Consider the following 7,915-nt stretch of genomic DNA (forward strand, 5'->3'; position numbering starts at 1 on the left):
AATTTAGAAACAACAATTAAACCTAAATTGAAAACTATTTTTGATCATTTAGAAACAATCTCATTCTCAGCTGGAGTAATGCCATCAACTTATTGCGCAACCTTGAGAGTCTTAATCAAATTAAATCAAAAATTTAGATTTCAATCATGATGAAAGTATCAATACATGGCATGTTTGGGTTCTTCAGCAGTGCCAGAGTGCACTTTCTCAGCAGCTGCTGATGTATTTTCAGCCAGCCCAGGCCATCCTGCTCCAATCACTATTGAACAATTTGTCTCCACACACATGTGGTTGATGGAGATGATACCTTTGGGGAACGAATTCAGCAAGGTTCCCGAGTTTGTCAGGGTGAATGATTCTTCATAAATATAAACTTCACATGGTTTCTTTTTTTATTTTTGGTTTGTATTGTCATTACATAGTCAATTCACCTCGTGTACACTAAAAGTTCCGCCCCAATCCGAAGATAAAAGGCCCCGTATCGTCCGATTGGAGCCGTATCACCCTGCCAGATGCAACTCAGATCAATATGATGCATCTGGGAGGTAATTTCGTGTGCATAAAGGTAAAATCACTCTTCACAGCAGCATGAAGGCTGATGTGAAGTTGAAGTTGCGTGATGAAGCCCATACCAGAAGTGAGTACGGAAACCTGATAAGCTTCACTACACCACAAAGGTGCTGTGAAGTGCATATTTGCACAATCCAGTTGTGTGTGGTGAGACTTCACATCACGTCTCAACTTCACAGCACTGACTCTCCGCTGTTTCAGCTGTAGGTGACTCTGCAAAGCTTCACTGCATTACGCAGGTGCTGTGAAGTGCATAAGAACACTGTGGTCATACACCGTGAAGCAACCAACCCAGCCTGCAGAGATCTCACGCCTGCTGTGAAGCTCAAAACAAGACATTTGCCGCTTCACAGCACCTTCACTGCTGCGATGCCGAAAATGCTGCGAAGTTCAGAGACATCACATTGTGCTGTGAAGTGACCAACCAAGCGTTTGCTGCTTCACAGCAGCTTGGCTGCTGTGAACATGCACTCTTGAGTGATGTGAAGTGGTCCACTTAACTGTACTGTCACAAATCCTCAAGGTTCACAGCCTTTCCAGCTGTTTCTGTATTACATACTCCGTATTTCAAATTCAAACCACCCACATTATCCCCACGTACAACTCAATCAAATTAAATCAGTCACATTCAATCATGACTCATAACACACGTTCTGGAGGTAGCACCACACGATCTAATCCCGCACGTTCGAATCAAAAGCGCAAAGTCTCACCACCTGCCGAAGACAGAACCCACAGGAAGAAGATATTCAAAGTGCATGAAAGCAATGCAGACTCTACTGAGGACGACACCGATGATGCAGAATATTCAAGTGAAGAAGACTCTGGTAGTTCAGATACCGAAGAACCGGATCCACCCAAAGTCAAACCTTCTGCAAAACCCCGCACCAGATTACCAAAGCCTGCTCAAGTCGACACCCAAGCCGACTCAAATCAAAAATCCCGTATCACACTCGAGAATTATAAATACAGTGATTTAGACATGAAATCCATCGACTCCTTGCTCTCTGCAGATGGTCGCTTGACAAATAACCGGATTGCCCAGGACATTCAAACCGAATTGAAGAACATGCAGTTCATGTACCAGCGTTCCAAGAAGCTCCTTGCCCTTGCCGCCAAATGTAGTGTACACACAATCAATGAGTTTCTGTATGAAAACCCATCATTAATTCATTGCCATTCTACCATAAACTCAACGGCTCTACCACCAACTGACAGATGATTATTTTTCAAATTTTAAAACACAAATGTAGGCATGAAGTTAGTGTTCGCACCAAGAGAAACAATTACAATTGTTACTTGAAGTATGCTAACCAAAGTAGCACAGTTCACAGTGAGCCCACTCCAATTCCATCTTCTACATTGATGAACAAAGACTTATTTTTTCTCAACCTGTAGTGCCATCAAGGAATGAATCTCAAGGCTTTGATGAACGTAATAAAATTCTTGGCCATGCCTGGTCCTCCCTTGAACCTGATGAGAAGGACATATTCAAAGAGAGGTATTTCTTCACCCTTGGTTACATTGCATGCGGTTGGGACCAGCCCCCGGCCGAACCTGGAAGTGAACCACTCACTCCAGAAGAAATAGAACATTTTCTGCCAACATACAAACGAATTGTCAACCTTGAGAAGGTTGCACGTGATCTAGGAAAATCAAAATTCGGCCCTCACTTACCTACTGCTCGCCAAAATAAAGGGATAGCTGAGGTTGAGAGAATTGATCACGAGGTAAAGAAATACTGTTCCCATCCTTTATGAAATTACACTCATTCATATTTCTAAATTTCCTCATTGATACAGCTTCAAACCCTCAAGATCCGCTATCAGGTGGACTATGCACTCATGGCGTGTTCATGGACTCCGGAAACGAAGAACAACAATGCGCAGTGGAGCATGCAAACAGCATCTAGTGACGACTGGATATACATGGTTAAAAAGGACTGGCATTTGCTCGAAAGATTTGTGCGTCACATCAGCCAATCAGATTTGATTGTCAAACCAAAGGTTGTGAAAGTCCAACCAAGTGATGCGCTCAAGGCCTCACTCATCACAGCTTTAAACAAACTAGTTGGTAAGCTGTAATTCTTGTACCTATCAGTCCACAGAGGAATGTATCCTTATTTTTTTTTGACACATAGAAAAACATCTGAAGCCTCCGTTTTCCCACTTGGATTGTCACCCCAAGACAGCAAATAGACATTTGCAGCTTGAGAATCGAGTATATCAGGGTGGAATAAACCTGAAGGTTGTTAGGAATGAAAACTGCCGCATGACTGATGAACTTTTGTCAATTCCATTACAAAAGATGACCCTTGCTACTCAGAGGCTCTGGTTGGCCGAAGTGGAATCTGGAAATTACACTGTGGTTGAAGTTAAGCAAGATGGTACTGGAGATCAACCCGAGGTTGAGGTTGATGACACAGGTACTCAAGTGGAAATTCAACATTGATACACAAATTATCTGTAAACAACGAAAGAAAATTGGCTACATATGGAGAAATATAAATACAACTTTATCCGCATCTACCTTGACACCTTGAGATCATATGAGCATCTTCACCACCGTGAGGCTAACCATAGCTTTGAATGCTGTGAAGTTGAAATGAAGGTCACACTGCACATCATGGATCATGTTCAACTTCACAGCATTTCAAATACGCTTCATATTACCTTGACAGCAGACTTCACAGCATCTAATGTACACTGTGAAGCTCCACAGTAGCTGTATCTCAACTTCACAACAAGCATTGAATGCTGTGAAGTTGATTTGAGCTCACACTACACTTCATTGATCATGTCTAACTTCACAGCATGTCAATTACGCCGAATATTAGCTTGACAGTAGACTTCACAGCATCTAGTCTACACTGTGAAGCTCAATAGTAGCTGTATCCTCACTTCACAGCAAGCAATGATTGCTGTGAAGTTGAAATGAAGGTCACACTGCACATCATGGATCATGTTCAACTTCACAGCATTTCAAATACGCTTCATATTACCTTGACAGCAGACTTCACAGCATCTAATGTACACTGTGAAGCTCCACAGTAGCTGTATCTCAACTTCACAACAAGCATTGAATGCTGTGAAGTTGATTTGAGCTCACACTACACTTCATTGATCGTGTCCAACTTCACAGCATGTCAACTACGCTGAATATTAGGACTTCACAGCATTCAGTACCACTACAGGTAGCTGTATCTTAACTTCCCAGCAGGATTTGAATGCTGTGAAGTTGATTCAAGCGCACACCATACATCATTGATCTTCACAGCATGTCAATCACGCCAAATATTAGCTTGACAGTAGACTTCACAGCATTGAGTACCCCTACAGGTAGCTGCATCTTAACATCACAGCAAGATTTGAATGCTGTGAAGTAGATCAAAGCGCACACCACACATCATTGATATGTTCAACTTCACAGCAGGTCAAGTACGCTGTAGATCCCCTTGAAATCAGATGTTACATGCTGTGAAGTGATTCTGCATGGGCTGTCATTATACTACATGCCTGTTCAGCTTCACAGCATGTGAAGTTTTACAGCAAAGATCATTGTCTTTGCAGCAAGCTTCACTGCGAATACACTCAACTTCACAGCAAACTCTCCATTGCTAAAATTCACAGCCAGGCCACGACATTCACAGCAAGGCACCTGTTCACAGCAGACTCCTAACTTGGAACCCTCTACTTCGCAGCCAAGGAACCTGTCTTCACAGCACAACACCCAACTTCCCAAGATACACACATCTTCACAGCCACTATAAGTTTGATATTTCATAGCATGAAGTTGTCCTGCATCCTCAGCATCAAATTGTTTACATCTTCCTCGTCTAAATCATGTTCTTCAAGCATTGTAATATACCTTTCTTCTTCATTCTCTTCCCAATCTTCTGCCTCACCAATGATGGTACTCCCATTTATTATTCTCTCCCATTCGTGTAGCGTAGCCGTATACATATCCCTCCATCTCTGACAAAGTGCAGCATCACTATCCTGATCAAATCCAATTGGTGGCTGGGTGGAGCTTATCAGTAAACAAATCTTAGCATTCCACTTCACCCAGAGTCGGCATGCACGTTCTAATAGTGTGCTATACAAAGACCACACAACCTCCGCTGATGTGGCCCAGGTGGGAAGGATTCCTACGGCAGTAAATCCAATCATGGTCAGCAACAACCCTGGGCCAGCAGCGCACGTGTTGCGTGCTGCGCTGCTGGTGCGTTGCGGTTTTGACGGCCAGCACCGCACCACAGCTCTAGCCATTCTGCTGCGGTCCGACCCGCGGCGCGACAGGTCTCGTCAGTTTTGCATTTTTTTTAGACCGCAACAATTCATGATGCGTTGCGGTCAAGACCCGCAGGGTGCGGCTGTTGCGGGCCGGATCTTTCTTTTCGAGCTATGCCCAATTAGGCAATCAATTCCCCTCCTTTCACGCTAGATTCATCCATCGTCACACCAATCATCCCCTAAATCAAAGTAGCAAGTCGTGATGCATTGGTTTTTTCGAGACAGGACCCACGCTGGGAACGACTGGAAGGAAATTTATAAAGACAGGGTGAGTTTCCCCACCAAATTCCTCTCTTTTTTCCATCCATTCTTCTTCCTTTAATCTCGTCCTTTTGATCCGATCTAATATCTTTTTGATTTTCTCTTCTGATACTCTTACTATTAGATATACACTATCACTAGCTCCTTACCACAGTATTCTCCCCATCACCGTCTCTCTACCACATACATGTCGTCCGTTGGCTCACAGACACCTGGCCGCTCAAGTTCAACTCGAACCAGACAGCCGGTTCATCATCCTGGAATGATTCAACCTTCACCTGACTCTCGTCGACGTGTGAGCGTCGACCTTGAACCACCTGTCAAATCCAGATCCAAGCGCAAAGCCCCCAGCACGGAAGAAACCGAAGATGATTCAGATGAATCGGCTGTTACTCAACCACCTGCCCGAAAGAAGCACCAGCCGATGGTTGAATCCGATTCCGACCGCCCGGTTATTGTTCAGACCAACAGACAGAAGAAGAAGTCCTCTCAGTCGAAGAAAACTCCCAAGGCCAAGGCAAAGAACCTGGCAGATTTCGAAGAGGTGAGGTTTCTTTCCTTGCAGTTACTGATCAGCAACAATAGCACTGACTTAACTGACTTGATATCTTCCAGCACATCTCTTCAAACGTCACTAAGACCATGCTACGCGCCGATTCTGACGTCGAGTGCACTGGGGTGATTGTGAGAGCACCGCGCAAGAAGGTAAATAATGATCTAGACCAATTGCGTGGATACTACCATCCTCCAACGCATGAAATCGACGATGTAAGTTCTTTCTGACTCCTGTTTTACAGTTCCTTTCATATTGTTTCATTTTCTGATTGGTCAATCCGATACCTTGGGTACAATAGGATCGGTCGAAGCCACCCCTCTCTTATGCCTGTCGTTTCTGCCACAAAGACAAGAAAGACCCGGTTCGAGTCAGTTATAGTAATATGACTCATGCTCTTCGGGTCCATTGTGACGGATCGACTCAAACCGGACGATCCAGTACTGGCTGTGTCGGCCGAGACAAGGCAAAGCAGGATCCAAGTCTGGCTGTTCCTCTTTCCGTTGCAGAACGTCGCATGGCTGAGATCAACAAGGACGGGACGACATTAGATGGATTTGTTATTACCACCCCCGGAAATAAATTCAACAACCTCGTATTCAACCAGATGGCTTGTACCTGGCTGATCCGACATGCTCTCCCTTGGACACGAGTCGAGGACCCCATCCTAAAGGCCATGGTAGGTTACCTCAGACGTGAGGCCAAACTGTATGGCCGTAAATGGGCAGCTACAGAAGCAAAGACGATCAACAGCTCTTTGAAAGCCAATGTTTTCAAAGAACTTAAGGTAAGATTTCTTGTTTACTGTTTACTATTGACAATTGTATATCCCATTATCAAATACTGACATTTGTATCATCTTCCAGCAACTTACCTCACGCTTCAACCTGGTCCATGATGGCTGGACTAGCAAGGGAAATCACCACGGTTTCATTGGGGCATCAGTAACCTATGTTGATGCCCAGTGGAAATATCATGTCCGACATCTTACCCTCAAAGTCGTAGGTTGGCACCATCATGGTCCTTGGCTAGCAGAACCTATTGTGAATTTGATGGTGAAGCACGATATTTTTCCCAAGATAAGTTTATATTTTCACCTATTCTCATAAATCAAAAATACTAACACTGAATTCAATTTCCTGTGTCTCACATTCTCTGCCAAACCACAGATTCCGGATCGAACAACAAGACAATGGCCGAAGAGATGCACCGTCAGTTCGCCTTGAAGCCAGTGAAAGATGGTATAAAGTATGCATGGGAACCAAGTACCATGCATATCTTTTGCTTCTGTCACAAGTTGGCTTTAATCGTCAACGCCGGTCTAGCCGAACTGGGGGTGAAGGCTCCACCTCCCGCCAAAGTCAAGTCGGCAGCTAGAGGTCACTTTCCAACCATTGGAACGATCGAGGAAGAAGACGAAGGTGACACCAATGACGCGCTACCTGTACATGATGTCGATGATCTCCCTGAATTGATCACACCACCCGCATCTGGCGAGGTCCCTCTTGAAGATGAGAATGAATGGGACCTTGCCGATGCCGAGGACGAGGTCACACCCGCGGTTGTCCTGGAGAACGAAGTTTTACCAACTCATCGCCGCGAAGCAAATCAGGTGGACTTTGTATTGCGAAAGGTATGATACACAATGATCAATTCTATGTATTTCTTTTTCATTGTGCTTACCTTGCACATCCACTGTGGGGACCTTTCTCTTTCAGGTCGACTTTATTGTACGACGAATCACTCGGTCAGCTGCCTGGCGTAAGGAGTTCGAGCGAGTCAGTGCAAAGCAGGAGTTCACTGGCTCACTCATCGCTGGCTATGGCATTAGGTGGAATATTAAGTACGAGAGCAGGCACAAAGCTTGGCTTGCAAGATCCGTGAGTTTGATTACTTTGAAATCCCTATCATCAACTAACCGTTATCTTATCATTGCCACAGGTGATCGATCAAATGTGCAAAGAGGACAATGATCGGGTTCTTGCTGTTGGTCGCCAACCTCGGAAGAACGGGAAGCCATACGGTTACTTCCACCAGCTTGAGATGTCCACTGCTGAATGGAATCAGGTACAAAGGATCAATGTCGAACTTGAGGTGGGTCAAGGTCTTTTGATTATGAGGATATCGCTGACTGATTGGACTGATTGACCTTACATATAGATATTCCTTGCGACCACCAAGAAAATGGAAGTGATGGGCCTACAGGATGTATGGTGATTCCCGAATACGTCGAGCTGTG

General features: G+C 44.6%; 1 protein-coding gene across 1 annotated transcript in view; it reads left to right on the forward strand.

The window, feature by feature from the left end:
* Positions 1–7,834: 7,834 nt before the first annotated feature.
* The window catches only part of MELLADRAFT_71405 (uncharacterized protein), a gene marked incomplete at both ends in the record, with an annotated part of 1,030 nt that continues 949 nt past the window's right edge, over positions 7,835–7,915 (forward strand). The window contains one exon of the mRNA XM_007407982.1: positions 7,835–7,915. This exon is cut by the window's right edge and continues 57 nt beyond it.

This window comes from Melampsora larici-populina (genome assembly GCF_000204055.1).
Source record: "Melampsora larici-populina 98AG31 unplaced genomic scaffold MELLAscaffold_11, whole genome shotgun sequence".
NCBI lineage: Eukaryota > Fungi > Basidiomycota > Pucciniomycetes > Pucciniales > Melampsoraceae > Melampsora > Melampsora laricis-populina.